The following is a 21,424-nucleotide window of genomic DNA, read 5'->3' on the forward strand; positions in this document are numbered from 1 at the left end:
TGCCAAGGGGGGCTCTAGCCATAAATTCCGCATTACTCCTAGAGCCCCTTCGTGACCTAGGATGGGATCCTGGAACCCTAAATACTATTTACAAGGGTGGAATCTTGGCGGGCAGGATACCCTCGTGGAATTCTGTATATCTTCCATAGGGTCGAAAAGATAGAAATTGTAATAAACTTCCAATATAATAAAGAAAATTATTTTACTCAATGATTGTTTGAATTGTATGTGTGTCCTTGAGATAAATTATGTGAAGGAACCTGTGATTTAACAGACTAATTAAGGAAGCTGATTGTATATGTTCAAATAAATGTGATGTAGGTAATTAAAAAACTAAATTTGATTCCGTCATCAAAGGAAAGCAGGTGGGTGTAACCCCCAATGAGTCTGTCCAACGGTAGAGTGATCCCGGTTAGCTGGGAGCTTTTCTAAATCAACGATAGAAATAGGAAGATGATAAATTGACCAACTAGTCATTAGGTAGTGACTTGCATTGTTTTAGGGGTATGGAGGATTTTACCTTATGGACAAGAGGGTTGATGTATCTCACTCCCTTCCATCTCCCATTCTCTTTGAACCAAGGGCAATGGCAAGTTCGCTTTAGTTTGAGTAATCCTGTAGGAAGTGGGAACTCAAAATTACTGACGCTAGCTGGCTAGTATTCTTTATGAAGGTGAAATGACTCAAATTATTATTGAACAAGTTGCAGCCATCTAATCGGTTCGCAAAGTGGTTAATCACTTTGTAGATTTTGATTATGAGATTAGGAGTAAGCCACCGAAGCTGTAGGGTATTGTGGAATGTCTTGTAGATTTCGGGGAGCTAAAAGAAATTCTAGCTAGAGGAAGTGATATTGAAGGTCTATTTAAAATCGATACAACTTCCATCCCTTCCTGATATGCGGCTATACTATATTATCTATCCACAAGAGGATTTGGGGTTGCTTTATCAAAGCCTGAAAAGAGAAAGATCAAGCAACAAGCATTACACTTTTAAATTATAGCAAGTGTCTTATATCGGAGAGGAGTAGACGATATCTACCATCGTTGTGTAGTACCCGATGAGGTACCATTTATTCTTAAGGAGTGCCATGATTCAGCATGTGGGGGACATTTCGCTCATCGGCTTACCACCTAAAAAGCTCTCCGTACTAAGATATTGGTGGCCATTGATTTTCCAAGACACTTTCAGTTACATTAAGCGTTGTGATGTTCGTCAAAGATAGGAAGTAAGAGAAAATCGTAGGTGACCTTTAAATCCCAATTTGGTTACGTTACCCTTTGAAAAATGGGGTATTGATTTTTGGGGCCAATATACCCTTCATCAACTACGCGAAAGTGGTATATCATTATAGCAACTGACTACTTTACAAACTGGGAGCAACTGTGAAGGACAATGCTAAGGAGACAGCCAATTTCATTATGGAGCAAATTGTTTGCCATTTTGGTCCAGCAAAGGAGATTGTGTTTGATCGAGGGACACACTTCTTGAACAAGGTTATAGTGGCCCTGACCGAAGCTTTGAAGATTAAGCACAACAAGACTACCCCATATAATCCTCAAGAAAACAGACAGGTTGAGAGTACAAATAAACAACTAGTGGGAATCTTATCTAAGATAGTGTTGGAAAGCAAGTGCGATTGGGATAAGAAATTATATGTGACAATGTGGGCTTACAACACGACATTCAAGAGAGCCACATGCCACACCCCATTCAAGCTAGTGTATGAAGAGGAGTGCATTTTGCTAGTAGAAATAGAACTTCCCACTGTGTGTTTGCCCTCAATCATTCGTTGGGAGATGAAAAAGCATTACAGGAATGGTACACTTCTCTGGCACATCTTGATGAGATTCGGTTGTAGGCTTTAGTACATCAAGAAGTAGGAAAAAGGAGAATGAAAGCCCTTCATGATCTTTGGGCTAAGAAGTAAAAATTTGTGAAAGGTTAGTTAGTGATATATTATGATGCTCGTAGGGAGCTCTTTCCAGGAAAATTAGAACCCAAATGGGATGGACCATACAAGATCATATGTTTAGGAAAGAATGGCTCTACGACCCTTCTAGCAGATTTGCAGGGGATAGAGTTTAAGACTAAAGTTAACTTTAATAAGCTGAAGTCTTATTATGTGTAAGGGTTGACATTGGGATTGGTGCATGTGCAAGTCCTTCAAGATTCAGCTTTAACATGCAGTAGGTACCAAGACGAGCAGATGGGATGCATCATTCCCTATTTGGAGCATTTGTACCTTGAGCAACGTTACCACCAAGGTCGAGTGATCTGGTGGAGCAAAGGGTATCAGGTTACTAAGTGGCAAGATGGATCCTTTACATGGGAAATTAAGGTCTACTCTACCACCATTGTCAACGACTTCAGACTAGCATTCCCATCGAGTTCAGTGAGGAAGGAGGGATTGTGCGTTATACATCCTCTCTCTTGGCTTGATTTTGATTATCATAAGTACGAGTGAGTTAATTATTATGGCATGGCATGTCAATGAAGCCTGAGTTTATACTCTATATTTTGATGGAACTTCAAGAGGGCCCACTAAAAATGCAAGTGTTGGTGTGTGGTCACTAAAGATCCCCGGCGTAGGGTTGTCATGAAGATGGGAGTCTATTTAGGACCCTCTTTTACTAATTATATGGCAGAATACAAGGCCTTGATCATGGGGTTGAATGTAGCCCGATGTGGTGGTATCTGCCAATTATTCGTTAAAGATGACTCAAAGTTAGTAATCAATAAGCTAAATGGGACTTACAGTGTGCAGGATCCCATCTTACAGTAGATAGAACATTATCAGCTTATTGCCAAGATAAATTAGACCAATTAGGTTTGGCTTATAGATAAAACTATTTGTCAAGGTACTTAAGAAAAATGGAGAGACATAAGTATGCATCAACTACAAAAGCTAAACACTACAACTAAGTGAGACTATTGTCCACTTCCATACACTAATCACATGATCAATTGAGTGGCAAGAAAAGAAGCTTATAGCTTCCTAGATGGATTTTATGGTTACAATCAAAGTGTAAGTTCACTAGGATGATAGACTCGCTTTACTAGTGAATGGAAAGTGTTAGCATACATTGTCATGCCATTTGGTTTGACCAATGCACCAGTCACTTTCCAACACCTTATGTGCATTATCTTAAAAAATATGTTAAGACAACATATTGAGTTATTTTTCAATCAAAAAGGAAATCAATGCTTCCTGGGACATACTAGGTATCACCAATGCTTTGTGCCTAATTACACCATGATAGCGAGACTACTTTATAAGTTGTTGGCTATCTTAGAATGGATCAATGAACGCCAAGCTTCAAATGAAGTACTTAAGAAGGATTTAATGACTACCCCTATCTTATGAGTCCCAAATTGGAGAATAACCTTCCATCTACATATTGATGATTCAAAAATCACAATCAAGGTTGTGTTACATCAACCTCAGTGAACACAACATGAACTTCCGTGCAAGTGTTTGCTAGCAAAGACAACTCATAGGGGAAAAAATAAATTATTCAATGGTAGAAAGGAAAGGGTATATATTGTTAAGAAGTTTCACCACAACTTGTTGGCCACATCATTCACCTTTTTTGTAGACTATCAAGTGCTTCTATATTTGGTGCACAAACCTTGTGCCACAAGATGCATCACTTGATGGCTTCTACTCTTGCTAGAATTGGACTTTTCTATGGTCATCTCGAAGAGAAACTAACATTTCATTGTCAATTACATTGTATGCATCACCAATGGAAAGAAAGCACTTAGGATTGATGATAATCTCCCAATTACTCAATTTTTCAAAATACAATAAGAAGCACAGCTATTCAAGGTGGAACTAACACCCCATTGGGAAAATGATATTATTTACATGTTAGAGAATGGACCACTAGACTAATCTATTGAAAAGGCATGGCTCACCCATCTTTTGATCAAGACCCAATTCTACCAAACAATTATTGATCAATTGTATCAACTAGGACATGATATTCTTCTTCAAAGATGTGTATTTAAGCATGAAATCGAGGGTGTGCTATAGGAAGCACACAAAGAGACTGTGGATGGTCATTTTAATACAAAAAACACAACCAATTTTTTTTTACACTCCTAGTTTTGGTGGCCAACCTTATTCAAGGATGTAGCCCATTTCATCAAACATTGCAATGAGTGCTACATAACTAAACTTACAATTTAGAAAGACAAAGTGAAACTATCCATTGTTATCATATACTAACCCTTCAAAAAGTGGAGTATAGAGTTTATGGGACCTACTAATCCTACTACCCAGTATTCCCAAGCCCACTACAATATTTTGGCCCTTGATTACATGACTAAGTGGGTAGAGGGTAGGGCCACTCATAAGAATGATGTCTAAATCATGGCAAAATTCTTATGGGAGAAAGTCCTCTCATTATTTGCCATCCCCATTGAAATAGCCAATGACCAAAGAAATCATGGCAAAATTCTTATGGGAGAAAGTCATCTCATGATTTGGTTACCTCATTGAGATAGTCAGTGACCAAGGAAACCACTTTTTGAACAAAGCCATCACCTAGCTCCTATCTACATTTCTAGTCTTGCATATGAAATCTACCTTATACTATAAGCAAAAGCAAATGACCAACAAGTATAATAGAATAATAAGATACTTGTTAGTCTCGTAACCAAGATTGTCTTGGCCTCAAGATTAGATTGGGATCATAAGCTCATGGTAGCATTATGGGCTTATCACATAGCTTATAAGATGGCCATAGGGCAAACCCCTTCAAGTCGACTTATGAAACCAATGCATTATGCCAATCAAGTTTCTAATCTCTAGTTTTGGTATAACAATGCAAGAACACTAGGAAGGCACTAAAGCTTAGGTTGATTGCCTTATAGAACTTAAATGCCTCACAAAAACTTGACTTTTGGCAACTCATGCCCCTACTTACTAAAAGGGCCCATCAAAAGGTCTTTCTTGATAATCATGTCAAAAAGCAATCCTTTGAGAAAGGTGATCTAGTGCTTGTATACTCTATCAAAGGCCATAAATAGAACCTTAAAGTTCAAGGTCTCAAATCCATGTAATCAACAATAGGGCAAGTAATGTAGAGTTAAAACCCTTGGAAGGGCAAAGTATTGGACACTTTAATGGTAGTTATATCAAATGATGCTATCCTCCAAGGTACTATTTACGTGAACCACACATGAAGGAAGTTTACATTGTTGTCAAATCCATAAGGGTGGTTGAATAAACTTGGTACGAGAAAATGGTGTAACAAACTCAAAAACAACCAATCTTCCTTTTATATCCGCAAGATTTAATATTAGGACAATGACTATTAGTATCTTAGGATCAAAGTGGCCTTGAAATTCCACTGGCCTACCTCTACAACCGGTTGATGACGTTTTAACTACATGTCCACTCATTGACAAGGAAGCTAATTTCAACACCCTTCCTTATTGTTACTAGAGAGAACTAGGCTAACCTTGGCTATAAATCAACCATTTCTAAATTGAATTCCTATATAGACAACCCTATTCATTTGCTAGAAAAATGTAAGTTAATGTTTACAGTGAAGACTGAAAGCATTCCTATCCTCTTCTATGTTTTACAAAATAGAGAAGGTGATGTAATAATAATACTACTAGGATGCCCATTCAAATATCTCACAAATTGCAATGTCAATTATTTTGACAAGTACATTCACTTGCAATTCACTAATGCAAGGGTCATTTCAGCTTTTTATCTTAGGATTTGACTATAGGGCACATGCAATTCACTTCTCCCACCTTGCTACCCCAACAATGATCAAAACATCCAACATAGCTCTTCTTAAGTACCCAACCTCAGAATAGTTTTCCTATTGTTGAGAATCAGCAATCACACTCAAACAGCCTCTTTGTATGGAATCTCAGGGTCAAGGATATGTAGGCTAACTTATCCCATATGCACAATAGTGCCTACTGCAGTTTCCTACTTTCCTATAAAGCATTGTACTTGCTTCCTTTCTTAATGCAATGATAGTACTCTTTTCATTTCAGTAAAGTGTCAATGTCATTGTCCACATACACAAGATTGTGTTTATGAGTCCAAGTCTCAATCTTGGAACCTAATTCACTTGTGTAACAAACATTGTCCATTCCATCATGAGTCTACACTTCTCCTTCCATCCTCCATAGCTTCCGGTTATGTCATGCTCTAGATCCCGCATTTCTAACATGGTATCAGAGCGGGTTGAGCATGGCTAAGCTCTCCTCTGCTCTCTCTCAGTCCCTCTTCAACTCTAGGTAGCTCAGCTTGGGTACATGACTTCATCTTCAACTTCATTCTCATCTTGGACTGCTTGGCAGCCATAGCCACCCTGCACCCTGCCTGCTTCAAGCTCCTGGATCTCTGTCCACAGGTCATATCTTGCTGTGACTCCTTCTGGGAAAGTATTCCTATGCTTCCATAGCTCCTCTGTGTCAACTCAGAACTCAACATTGCCCTAACCACAGCTCAGCATTGCTCAAATTCTTAATCTCTGTTTTTTGGTCCACCATAGCCAGATTTGACCTGCCCACCTTTGAGCACTCCAATCTCATCATAGAAGCTGAATCAGCTTTCGATTCCTTCTGGGGGATTGCTCTACACCTCAAGGCGCTGCAGCGTGGCACCATACACGACGACATTGGAGTCCATACACGACGGCATTGAAGAAATCGATAGATCTGGCCGAAATCTGCGCCCGTCTCTGATTTTCGATTCTGCCCGCCTGCACGCGACGTGATCTGGTCGATTGCTATGGGGCTTTGGTAGAGCATCATGAGAGCTACATTTTCATAAAAAAAGTTTTGAAAATGGTCAACCACAGCTCCCACAATCTGTAAAAAACCAGGGCTGCCTCAGAAACCCTAAAAGTCAGCCATAGCCAAAAGCTTCAAAATCTTGACATTTTTCACTGTTTCTCTCACTGAAGTTATCAACAGTGATTTTAATCACTGAGCAATACTCTCTGAAGTTCGTTAAAGTACCGTCACTCAGATCTGAAGACATCAGCATCAAATCAAGAAGGGGAAGATCACTTGGAGAAAAAGACTTTTGCAGATTTGGTATTCATTGACACTCAGTTAGTGCTTTTTAGCACTTGTGTCTCTCAATCAATTCTTCTGTTGCTCAAATCTAATAAAGTCTGAAGTTGATTTGCTACTGTTCCCGTAAATCCAACATGGGCAAAGACTCGCCAAATGCTCGATTCAAAGGAGTCGGATTCCACACTTGGCAAACCCGCATCAAGCTCATTCTGATGAAGAAGGGTCTCTGGGCCATCACAAATGGCAAAGAGAAGAAACTGCGGGACGCGGACCTTGCAACTACTTGGCAAAAGAATGATGACAGAGCCCAGGCCATTATCAAATTGGAGCTAGACGACAGTTATATCCATCATGTGGATAACTGTGAGACCTCACAGGATACATGGAAAAGACTTGACACCCTGTTCGGTGCACAATCTAAATCATCAAAGTATGGTCTCCTAATTGAATTCTTCAGGCTTGAAATGAAGTCCAGCACATCACTTGCCACACATCTTAATTACATGGAAGGACTCCTAACCCAACTTGCAGGAATCAACATTAAAATGGATGAAGATGTTTGCATCGGTGTTCTACTTAAGAGCTTGCCTCCTGAATATAATAACGTATCAACAAATTTAATCAACATGCCAAATCCTGAACTTGTTGATATCCAGGCATCACTGTTAGAAGAAGAAAAGAAGCTAAAAACTAAGGAAGAACCAAGTACCTCTAGAGATGAGCATGCATTATATGTTGGCAACAGGTACAAAGGCAAGAAAGATCAGCTCTTTTGTGACTTCTGCAAAAGGACCGGACACACCGAGAAGTTCTGCCACGCAAGAAAGAGATCCCAAAAGGCCTATCTAGTCGCAGTCAAAGAAGAAGAAGAAAATGAAGCAAAGGAAGAAGAAGATGAAGATCACCAGGATCGGAAGGACAAGACTCATTAGTCCTTGTACTCTCATAATTTTGATAGATTGTTTTAATAGCCTTGTATTTTCCTTACCCTAATGCTTCCTGCCATAAGCTTTGTAAACTCCTTATGTAACTTGGCATTACAGTCCCTGTACACTTTGTGAGGCCCCTGTTACAGCCTCTGGATGTCCACCATGTTTATGGTACCCACACTTAGCTTTTTCTGCAACAGCCTCTGGTGTTTTGCCATGTCTGTGGTATACCCACACTTTGCAGGTGGTTCTCATTACAGCCTCTACACACTTTGTGCCTTTCCTAGTTGTGATTGAGGAGGGGTGTTGAGAATCAGCAATCACACTCAAACAGCCTCTTTGTATGGAATCTCAGGGTCAAGGATATGCAGGCTAACTTATCCCATATGCACAATAGTGCCTACTGCAGTTTCCTACTTTCCTATAAAGCATTGTACTTGCTTCCTTTCTTAATGCAATGATAGTACTCTTTTCATTTCAGTAAAGTGTCAATGTCATTGTCCACATACACAAGATTGTGTTTATGAGTCCAAGTCTCAATCTTGGAACCTAATTCACTTGTGTAACAAACAGTGTCCATTCCATCATGAGTCTACACTTCTCCTTCCATCCTCCATAGCTTCCGGTTATGTCATGCTCTAGATCCCGCATTTCTAACACCTATGAGTACATATAGTCCATTGCTTTACTACATTGGGGGCTAAAGGCCTAGCCCCAATGGGAGCTAAAGTCTAGTCAAGCTACCACATCTCTTTGATGAGAGCTCAAAAGCATATATACACTCAATTGAAGTTGCATATGATGCCTCAATGGATACCCACGATCCTACTATATATACAACAATACTATCAAGATTGTTGATATATTTGGCTTCCTAAGTGATTAAAGTCCTTGTAATCAAATAATCAAGAGCCATTACCCCATCCTACACAATATAACACAAGCAATAAAAAATGGGAACTATAACAATCTTAGCCATGTGTTGTTTCTCTCTATATGGGAAAACAATATAACACAAACAATAAAAAATGTGAACTATAACAATCTTAGCCATGTGTTGTTTCTCTCTATATAGGGAAACAATAAGAAGAGCTAGCAAAACAAACTTTGCCACCAAAGTTCCTGAAAAAATCAAAATATAATTCACATGTGAACTCCATAACATTTACATCTAACAACAACTCACAACCTATGATGATTTATAAATCAAAACATCCTATTGCAAACTCTTATACCCTTTATGAGGTGCCTACCACAATGAAATCTAAAAGCCTAGGAGGCCAAGTAGCACTTGGCCAATAGTACTCTCATCACAACTACATTTGATTGTCTAGCATCAAGAAACCAACCATAAGGCACATTAGGCTTCAACTACTCTATCTATTGAGCCCAACTTTAATATATCTCCCTTTAAGTTTAGTGCTCATAGGGCACTACTTCTAACCAATTGAAAAAGAATTGACGTCACCACTTAATCTATGGAATGGCAAAGGAAATGGCCCAACAAACCAAACTCCCTAACAAAATTCTTTTTACAACTCAATCCAAGATTTAATACTTTCACAAAGCTATTTGTGGCAATCAATTTAGATCTAGATAATAAAAGCCACATGGTCATGATTGCCTCCCTATGGCACCCCACTTTGAAAGAGCATTAATATTTGTATCACAAAAGCTTTCCTATCTCAAAGCAACTGTCACATGAACTTCTTGAAAAGCAATCATAGAAGTGTCGAATATGTCCCATGTATGCATTTGTTATTACACTCAAAATCCAAAGTTGAGGTACTCAAGTAGCAGTATTGATCCTCTCTTCACAAAAAGGAAATGGTACAAATTACGATATGACTACCTTGGTCGAACAACATCATGTATTCAATTTGCTGATATGTGACACCACATACTATGAGACTACTTCTTTAAGATCCATTACTGAGTTGCACAAACTTGACACACCTAAAAAATTGCTACACCATCCAGTCCTAGACAAAATCTTAAGTGAAGGGAAGTTATGTGAGAGGGACAATGGTGGGATGTGAGTTAGAAGCTATGGAGTGCAAGAGGGTCAAGAGAGAGAAGAACACAAGAGAGTTATGTGGGTACAGAATGAATGGTACCCTTATTCTTTGGTATCTTTAGTTATATATGATTGTATTGTGTGTATATATAGAAGGGTTACCTAGTCTGTGTGGACTCTACCCCAACAACCTCCTACTTAAAGGCCATTGGATTATACCAGTAATCTTGCAACATACTCTTCCTCTGCAGTAGATAAAGGCATACATAGCTATAATCAAGAGACCCAATAAATTGCACAACCTATGAAAATGAAGACAAAATTCTAGTAGATCTCTTAGAGTCTACATTCCTTAATAAAAGAAGCAACTACATATCCAAGAAACACATTCACATAGATCTAGTGCTTATTATCAAGTATCACATGATACTCTTTACTACCTCCCAATGCTTCTTGCTAGGGTTTTCCATATACTTGCTAACTACTACCAATGTGTAAGCAATATTTAGATATCTAGAAACCATCACATACATCAAGCTACTAACTATGGATGCATAAGTAACCTTTGCCATTCGAGCCTTCTACTCATCTAACTTGGGGCTATTCTCTTGGCTGAGTTTCAAATATAGAGGCAGTGGAACACTTATAGCCTTTTCCCTCTCCACATTGAAATGTTCCAATACCTTTCCAATGTATTTCTTATGAGATAAATAGGATATTTTATTGTCTCAATCTTGTGTTATGTGCATACTAAGAACTGACCAGCATTCCATAAGTCCTTCATGTCAAATATTTCATGCAACAATCTCTTTATTAAAGCAATGTATATAATGGAATTCCTAGAAATCAACATGTCATCCACATAAAGAATCAAGATCATAAGATTACCATCTCTAGGCCTCCTAGTATACAAGTGGTAATCAGTCTCACTTCTAGTGTACCCTTGAGATGGCATAAAGGTGGCAAACTTATGATACCATTCCTTGGGAGCCTATTTCAAACCAGATAAGCTCTTCTTAATGAAGCTTGCATGCCACTTGCTCCTTACCTTCCATAGTAAACCCCTCACATGACGTTGCACATAGGTATCCTCATGCAAGTCCCCATGTAAGAAACTAATATTTACATCCATTTGAAGCAATTCCATATCCTCTCTAGCAACAAATGAAGCAAGGACCATTTGTAGGGTGGTCATCTTGACTACCAGTGAGACAATCTTATCAAAGTCCCCTTCTCTTACTTAAATCCTTTGGCCACCAAACTTGCCTTATGCCAATGCAATGCATTAGATGGAGATACCTTTAGCTTCTTGATCCACTTATATGGTAGTGCATCTTTCCCCTTACTGGCAACTTGCAATTTCTACCTCGAGGTAATAACCTCCATGGTGACCAGCTTCAAACCTTTCATTTAATTGTGAATATAATATCATTAGAAGTTCTAATTTCATGAGCTACATATAAAATGCATTGCCACTTCCTATTTGATATCCAATTTGTAAAGTAAATCCAATTCCCACATTGAGCTTCCAACAATTTCAACATCAAAATTGAGCTTCGATGACAACCACTAGTCTCCTCATAGAGATTCCACAACTGTCCTTGACATTTCTCATCTTTGGTGCAAGTAGAAGCATGCTACCTTTGATAAAGAGTGACATGGAATTTGCACTCGGCTAGGAAGGGGTTAATGTTAACCAAACAAAGAAAGGTGGCAAAATGATAGAGTAAATTGGTAAAGATAGAAAAAGCAAAGAGAATGAAAATCAAATGAAAGGCACAAGGCACATAATAGTTTTTTGCCAATGTTTGAAGTCATAAAACTAATTGTAATATTCATTTGAGCTCAATGTTGCATGTGTGCAAGTTGTAAGATTTTCTACTTGGAAGAAAGAATCACAACTCGAATGGGTGCAAGCACTAGCTTTCATTCACTTTTGTGATAGTTAGCAAAATCTATTTGCATATACATGAATAGAAAAATATCAGCCAAGGGCCAAATAGGTGACATGGATGCCCAACTTGAGTGGAAGCCCAAACTCAAAACCCCATCTATAACAACTAAAAAGTGAATGGATAAGCTCATTCTTGTGGCATGCAAACTTGAGAGCATGTTTCTTATTCTTGCTTCTATTCTATCTATTTGTGCTCCAATACTTGAGAGTGAGGTAGAGTGTGAGTGTGAGAGTGAGGGAGACATTGAAGTACTTGAGAGGTGAAGCTTCTTCCTTGCATGAGCTCTTCTCTTCTCTCCCTTCTTGAATGATAGGCAGATTAGAGGAGAGGTTGGGTTTCTTCTCTTCTTCTTTGTGTTTCCTCTCATAGATTGGGTGCTTTTAGATTGGACTAGAAGCTATGGAGTAGAGGAAAGATCAAGTACCACTGCAAATATCATGGAGCCACCATTGAGCCTTCTCTTTGTGGCATTGAGGAGAAGTAAGTTGGTGAGTTCACTACATCCTAGTCAGCTTGTTCATTCCTTCTTTCATATGATTTGGGAGAAGAATGGACATATCAATGAGTGTGGGGGATATATCAGCTATGTGAGAGATAGACGTTGCTAAATTAGATGAAGTATGGAAACAATAAGTGTTCCATCAAGTCTGGTAGGCAAGCTTGCGAAAGCTCTAACACTAGGTCATAGAGTGCTATGGGACTAGCACTTGTCTAGGAGAGGGATAACCTTAACCTCTTCTCAAAAAATGTGAGCAAAAATTTTCTAAAAAATAAATTTTTTTAGAAAGTAAGATATGGATGCAATCACAAAGGAGAATGCACAAAATTGAATTTCAGTGCAAATGTACTTTCTAGATTTATTTTTTAAAGAATATTATGTTGTAAGTTATTTTTTAGAGTTGAGCTCTCTCGTAATAGTTTTTAGTAAATTTATTAATGTACTTTACAAATAACTTGCAACTTAAGACAGTAACTAATCAATCTTTCTCAAATAGTATTCCATTATTTTAATGAGAAGGGATATTTATACATTTAATATGACCTTGGTTTCCAACTCAAGTGATCATATCAAATCAAGGAAATTTTCACCATTTACTACTTCAATAATTTCTCCACGCACCACTAGCTAGAATTACATGCTTTTACCAATGTGCATGCTTTATTATGTGCAAATCATCCTAACATTTTATTGGTTCTACCTAGCATGTGGGTTGGATAATTCTTGCAAACTCTATAGATTTTATGATGTTTAGTCATTAGATGGGTACATCCATTTCATTTTATTTACTAGAATATTTCTCAGTATTAAGTTAGAATATCCTATCATCTTTTGAGATCTATTTAGCTAATTATGGTAGAATTTAATGATGGTCATTCATCATGTTAACCTTTAGTTATTCTACAAGACAAGACTTTGAAAATGATAACAATTCAAGATATGAATTAAATAATTTAACTAATTAACTATGTATTATTTCTCATACTTGGTGCATGCTTCATGCAAGATTGCTAAATCAAATTCCCATTGCAACATCTTCTATCTAGCAATGTTTCTTGCATAAACCATCCTCCCAACTTTATCCTAGCATCAAATGCATCTTGTTTCACTTTTTTATCCACATTTTTGTACTTAGTGTCAACCCTAGCCTCTCTTTGCTCCTTTGAAAAACTCAACTCATGCTACATATGTGCAATATTGAACTCTATGGAAGGACTAAAAATAATCAACCTTTTTCTCTTCACACAACATGAACATAGCCATATACTCTATTAGCTGAGATGCCTTAGCCCTCAAGAACACTCGTGTAGCTAGAAATGATTAGCCATCTCTTCTCTTTATTGAAATATTTTAGCATTCATCTCTATTTGTTGAGATACCTCGGCCTCTAACTCTTTCTGCTACATAAATGTGGAAATCACATAATACATGTCCATGAAATGCACTAATACAACACCAAAACAACACAAATCTTCAGTTTTCACCATTTTCTCAAATTTCTATACAATATTTGCACAAGTCAACCCTTCATATATACCATATGTATACTTATCATCATGCAATACACATGTCTCCCTTAATGCCTTCATTCTCTTACCTATGTATTGCCTAGCAGCTCCTCTAGGCATCTCTAAAACCCTTTGACGAGATAATAAATAAAAAGTCCAACAAAACTAGAAGAAAAAAAACCACTACTAAGAGCCAGAGCTATCCTACCTCGTACCACAGTTGTCTCATAGGATAGTGGTACCTAATAAAAATCCAAATCTTTCATAAGTAGAGGACCATCCCATAAAGTATATTTGTTCCTAGTATGATTTATACACACTGTCATAAACTAAATTGCTCTCATCCCATCTCTACTAACAAACTTGAGCATAAAAAAAGCCATCATCCATCACCTTTGTCTCCATTCATGCCTGAGTAATAAATGGCTGACCCAATATAACATCATAAGAGCAAGTGTCTTGCACAAAGAATGAAAATCATTATGTACATCACTTATAAATATCATGATATTCAAACACAAAGCATAAAGTTTCCTTGCAATGTTGTTGGCGGCTCTTGTCTATCAACCATGTTCCATGTGAGCTGGCCTCTTTTCACTCTCATAGACTTTACATATAATAACATTAATATCTAACCCATGGTTAAGTAAATGTTGTTGGGGTGGGTTGAATATGCTTGATTAGCTCATGGTGGTTTTTAAATGATTGGTAATATGCTTATTGTTTTACTATTGTTTTATTATTATTTGATTCTGATGGATCTATTTTGCCTCTATTTTAGTATATTTTCTTTCTATTTCAGAGATTGAGATTGTGATTTTTTTGGGTTTAAATGTGGTTGAGTATGTCTAGAATGGTTTTTATTGAGTTTGAATGGTTTTGGTTGGAGCTATATAGTTTTTATGATGTCCTATAGTGAATCTTTTGTATATCTTTTGTTTGTTTTTTGTGAGTTTTCTATTGGAATTAATATTTAGCTTAGGAAAAATTTCCAATCTTGGAAAGGAAATAATATAACCTCAAAAGAGTTTGAAGAAGTGATGATGTAGGAGATGAAGACTTGAAGTAAAGACTAAAGTGACAGTGGCACTAGTGAGCTCTAAAGGGACACTATAGTATCTTTGGTGCCTCTTCATATTAAGCATACCTCTTGAGAGGTGTATTCATGAGACCAAGAGAGGATTATTATATGCTATTCTATTGTATTGGATGAGGATGATTATGTATGAGTGATTGAGAGCATATGTGAGAGAGAGATGGAGTAAAAGATAGTTAATTTTCTACAAAAAAACGTTATATCTATGAGAGATTGTGAGAGATTGAAAGAAGAAGATTAAGAATTATGAATAATGAAGCTTGTGTGATCAATTTCCATTCAATATAGAGCTTTGATTTGTGCTTGGTGCATATGAAGATTTGGTGTGATAAATCTATGGGAGATTCATTCTACGATGATGCATAGAGAATTCATGTTCTTGGTGTTTCTTTTTCTTCCTATGGTTCCTTGAAAGTATGAAGAATACGTTTGTTGGTGGTGTTCTCTAGGAGCTCCATATTTTGGTGTGTAGTCAGGGAAAACTACCATCAATAAGCACCTACAAAGGCAAAAAATAAATAAAAAAGATATTGTTGAAGACAAAAAGAGGCACAGAAGGTTGTAATATTCCAAGCACTACGAAAGAATTAGTAGAATTCATACGCAAAGCCATTTTCTTCAAGAGACTCATTTTCCAATTGGTGAGAGCACAATACTATCTTGATGCGAGCCTTGTGTGATGGAATGTTTCCCCTATCTACAAAAGAAATAGAGACATGCATTTTTTATCAACTTAGGAGAAAGCTGAAGCAAAAATATAGAGGATGAACATCAATGGAAGATTTGGCTTTCATTTAAGAGTTTTTATACATTATTAAGTGGAAGATTGTGAAGAAGCTCTAGGAATTGTGGTCAGTGGAGGTCCACCGGAATAAGAAAGAAAAGAGCTGGGACTTGTTTGTGGATGCACAATAGTAAGACATGTGGGACAACCAGCGTACTAACAACCTTCTATTTGTGCAATTGGAAGCTAGTAGACAGAGTGTTGTGAGTAACTTATCTGAGATCAAGGTCCCCTTCCCAGCCAAATCTGTCTTGGAAATATTAATGATAGTATAACAAATGTAGTCAGTTCATTACCAATTTTCAAGGGAGAGTACAATGAAGATCTCGATCTTCATGTAATCAAGTTCATGGTAGCTTGTGTGGCCAACAATGCCAAAACTTGAGAGCATTTGTAGGTGACATTTCCCACCATTTTTAAAGACACAGCATTTCAGTGGTATGAGAGATAAGCAACATGAACTTTTAGCACATGGGATGAATTGAAGGTGGTCTTTCTCACCAAATTCAAGTGTGAAGGTTTTGAAGAGCATATGTAGGAGGAGTTCATGAATTTAAGCTAGTCCTCTCTGGAGAGCAAGTGGAAGTATATGTCTCTAGAATGGAATCCATACAAGAGATGGATCAACTATAACTTGGATAAAGACATTCGAAAATGATTTTTTCTAAGAGGCCTACAACTAGAGGTTCAAAAGATTGTGGAATTGAGAAGACTAGCTAATTTGCAAACCTTAGTGGAAGGTGCAAGATTGTATAATAAAATTGAAACAAGATTGTCTATGACCTTTAGAAGAGGAGCTCTACCTCCTCCATTGCCAGAAATGATATATCCATCAAATCCAATCCTAGGGACTGTTCGATATCCCTATCCATAGATACCAATAGCGCCTTAGTACAATGCACCAAATCCACAATGGTAGTAGTAGACAGTGCCTCAAATGATAGTTCAACCACAATAGCAATGGTCTCAAATAGTTCCCTTAATGGAAAATTAGCAACAACAGTGGAACCTTACCAATTGGAATCAATATCCAACAATCCAAATAGGAGCTTTGAATTAGAATCAAAATAGAGAATCCTCTACATCAACCCAACCAGTCTATGAAATGATTATAGAGACACCCCAACACCCTACTACAAGTGCTCCATGAGGAGAGAATTTGAAGAATTACTTATCCAACTTAATTAAAAATATTAAGAAAGAGCTCATGGATGTGATTACAAAGTAGTTATAGACACTAAAAGTGAATATTGCCAACCTATCAAATATTGTAGGAGTAGGAAAAGATGTTATGAGGTCAAACACTTGGTGTGCAAGATGCCATCAAGAGAGACATCTAGCCATTGAATGTCCCCAAAAACCAACCCTCCCTGGAGGCTTTTTTTATTATTGCCTAAGAAAGAACCACAAAAATGCATGATACAAGAAAGAAAGATAAAGAAGCAAGGTATAACCTATTGGAATCCAAGATCATTGGTGGAGAGAAAGCCCTCCATTCCTTTCTAGATTTGCCATCATATTGTAATTCATAACAAATAGTGTGGCCTTGCAATACAAACCTCCCTATTCTCTACTCAAATGATAGTCTTTGGACCCTATAATTATGTTGAGGAGGGTGGTTTTTTTCTAATCCCATTATCTACCAACAATGGCCTCTATCTCCAAAACTTCTCTTCCTCCTTCTATTCTCAGTAATTCAAATTCCAGTAGATTATCAAGGTAAATCCTTTCAAATTTTAATTGACTATAGAAGTACCCACTCTTTTATCATGATTCTCACCACCTTCTTCCCCTCTCCATCCTTTTCTCACTAGTGCAATGCAATTGTTATGGCCATGGATGTTTTTCTCCTTATTTTATGTAGCTTTAATATTTTATTATATGCTCATATTAAACTTAGAAAACCAAGACAAAAAATCCAAAAAATCGAAAGCAGAAGATAGTCCGAAGGCATTAGGAAGATGGAGGACAAAGGCCTCAAAAGACCAAGACATAAAATTTGGAAGATGGAGAGCGGAAGACAATTTCAAGGCAAGAGGAAAACGAAGAACATAGGCACACTAAGGAAAATTTAAAGACACAAAGCACAGTAAAAAATTCTAAATGTAAGAGGGAGGTGCACAAGAATAAGCACACGTTAATATTTTTGCAAAAAGAGTGACATGTGAATTGTAATTATTTTGCAAAAGAGCACAAAGATCTCTCCCATGCAAGTTTTAAAGAATAAGAGGCATGGGTTAAGGAAATGCTAATAAGAAAGGAGTAGGAAAAAGAGTGGAGGAACGGACCAAAAAGGGGATGGCCACCCAAGAAGGAGGTATGGCATGCATAAAAGTCAAAAAGTGAATGAAGAAGCTCATTCTTGGTGTGTGGCCAAACTTGCTCTCTTCTTATTTCTTGCTTCTTGCTTCCTTCTTGTGTATGAGAGATGGAGAATGTGTGTATGAGAGAGTCAGGGATTGTGGAGAAGTTATTCTTCTCCTCTCTTCATGTGAAAGAGCTGCAACTTCATGAAATTGATTAGTAAAAGTGTGGATTTGATTGATTTCATCAAAGGTTGCCCCTTGCAATAGACACTTAGGTGCATGTGAAAACTAGAAAGCTTGATTTTGCACAGCTCACATCAAGTCACACCACTCAAGCATGTAAGTGTGTGTATACTTGTAGATTGATTGGATTAACAAGGAACACACTAAAGGGGATTAAACTAAGAAACAAATCCACTAGTAGAAGTGCAACTTCAAAAATCAGACGAGGGACCCAAGACACCAAAGACAAAGATCTAAGGAAGATAGAACCATCAAATGATGGTGAGGGAAGGAAGGAGTAACCAAGACTAGGGACACATCTTTAGCCGTCCTAGTCAACCTCATAGAAATACTAGTAGATCAAGAGACAACCACCATGGCAGGTACCAGTTTGAATGAGAATGACCTTGACCTTGATCTTTACCTTAACATAGCAAGGTACCCGGATGACATTTGGCAACTTATCACATAGTATAACCAATAGACAAGGATAACACATCATGGAAGACCTACAGCCGATATCATAGCCAATCTTGAGGAAGAGAGGAGACTAGGAAGGATTGCACTGCAATGCATAGAGAACTATAACCAAGAGCAATGGGCTCAAAGGTCACACTTGGAGGGAGATCTCAACAAGGTTCATAGGATCCTAGCCATCTCAAGTAAAAATAGAGCGGGAGGAAATGTCAATAGGAAGAGAGCCTTAGAAACAGATCTTATAGTGAGAGCGAGTTGCTCATGAGGCGATTGCTAGACAACACTAGCATCGAGCAAAGTGGAGCAGTCTTGGTAGGATCATTGTTGCTAGCTAAGCTAGGAGTCACTCCAAATACTAAGAGCCAAAAAAAGATACCCATAGTTGCTAGATAACTTGACAAATATCAAGCAAGCAATGATCCCTATGACTTCTCAAGCAGTTTGAGTAGATGTGCAAGCTAACAACCTCATGGACCCCACTCAATGGTCACAAGCATTTGGTCTTTGCTTAGGAGACAAGGATAGACTTGGTTTACCAGTCTAGATAATACCACATGCGATAATTTCAATGATCTAAAGGATCTCTTCATCAAGAGATTCTCAGAGAGGCAAGATACTCCAAAAACCTCATTGTTAAGCTGATGAATGTCAGCAAAAAAGACAAAGAGGGCATATGAGACTATGCCACTCATGTGAGGAGTCTCTACAAGAGGCAGCTGAGCAACCCAATGAGAGAGTGTTCTCCACTCTATTCATCAATGGGATCTGCAATCAAGAACTCTATAAGGCCTTAGCAAGCAACTCGAACCTACAAAGTAATGTGTTGATATGAGTCTTTGAGGAGGCTATATGAGTGGATGACTCGCTCAAAGAGTTAAGCTCTAGGGCTATGTAGCAAGAGAACAACATGTTTAGAAATGTCAAGAGAACCACAACACTTAGGAAATAATCAACCCCTAGTAAGCAAGATAAAGGAAAGAATGTTGACCAGACCCAAGCGATAGCTAATTTAAAGTCAAAGTTAACCAGACTATAGGAGCCATTGCGAAGGCCAGTGTGACCTCACATGTAGTGTGTGCATTATGGAGGGAACCACCTGCCATCTGAGTGCCCCAATCCTAAGTCCTGGCCTTGTGCTAATTGCGGAAGTTTCGAGCATGATGCTATGTGTCAATTGACAAGACAGTTTCCATACTAGCAACCCTATGCTCAGCCATACTATCCATGAGTTGGGTAGTCTAACTTTGGAAGAGGAACCCCTTTGGCTCTACCTGCACTTAACGATTCAAAGCTAGCTACTCCAAGGATCGATATTAACCCAACAAGAATCCCTAAACCACCAGGACCTATAGTGACCCATCCATCAAGCAATGCTTTAGTGCACTTTTTGTAGAGAAACCACTAGAGGAAGACTCATACGTGAAAGCTTACGTCTCTTATGATAAGGGGGATAATCCCATACTAATGGACTTTAGGCCTATGTTGGTCATGGCTTTAGATAGAGGAAGAGCTAGAGGCCTAGGATGAGGTCAAAACCATGAGCCCATAGCATGTTGGACGTGTGGCCATCTAGGGCATATCTCATCCTATTATCCTGAAAAGAAGCAAGCAAATAGAGAGAAGGCTGACTTGAGGTGTCTTGAATGTGGAGTCACACACCTATTCGTTGATTTCCCTGGACAAAAACCTCCACTAGTTTGGCAATCATGCCATATATGCCACTTAAACTCTTTTGTGTTGAGTCACGTGACAACAATGCCACACCCATTCCCATAAATGTCATGAAATGAGCCCAAACAAAGCAGGCTGGTATTTCATTACTTTGACCTAGCAACCTAGATGCAGTCTCTAAAGGGAAGAAGAGTTGATGAAGGAGAAGAAAGAGGATTGATGCAAAAATAACACTCAAAACAAAGAGCTCGACCACTTTAACAAAGGGAAAGCAGGTTATTGATATAGAAGAAAAAATGTCTACCCCTAAGATGAGGGAGAAGGGAGATGCTAAGGCTAGAGTGTACCCTGACCCCAACCAGCAACTATAGGCTATGGATAAAGTCAAAGAATGGAAAAAAAAGCACAAGCTCACTTGCAAGATGCTAAGCCTATCATTAAGGACGAGATCAATGAACTCTCAACCATGAGCCCACTAGTCTCTCCCATGTACTTGAGAAGTAGGAGAGACAATGCCACCACATGCATAGCCGCATAGGTAGAGCATGGATGCCATGAAGACAACAAACTACCCAAGAGCATTGGTAGGAAGCCTATGAAAACAGAGGAGGAAAAGACAGTTGGTAATTTTCTTACCACACTTATATCAACTCCTATAACATTGCCACTGGGAGAATTGCTTAGGCAAAACCTTGCACTGTAGCAAGTGTTGAAGCAATGGGTAGAACAAATCGATAGACCACAAGACTTGCCCCGACCATGACCCTATGACACACATACCAAGCCTAATGCTAAACCCAATGTTTAAGTCCCCACAAGTAAATGCCTTTTGGAAAGGCATTGAGATGCACACAATCTTACCTATTCTTGCCCTAGGAGACACAACACGAAAGGGGACAGT

This window comes from Lygodium microphyllum, chromosome 10, assembly GCF_053477565.2.
Source record: "Lygodium microphyllum isolate KBCC chromosome 10, Lygodium_microphyllum_v1.1.10, whole genome shotgun sequence".
Taxonomy (NCBI): domain Eukaryota; kingdom Viridiplantae; phylum Streptophyta; class Polypodiopsida; order Schizaeales; family Lygodiaceae; genus Lygodium; species Lygodium microphyllum.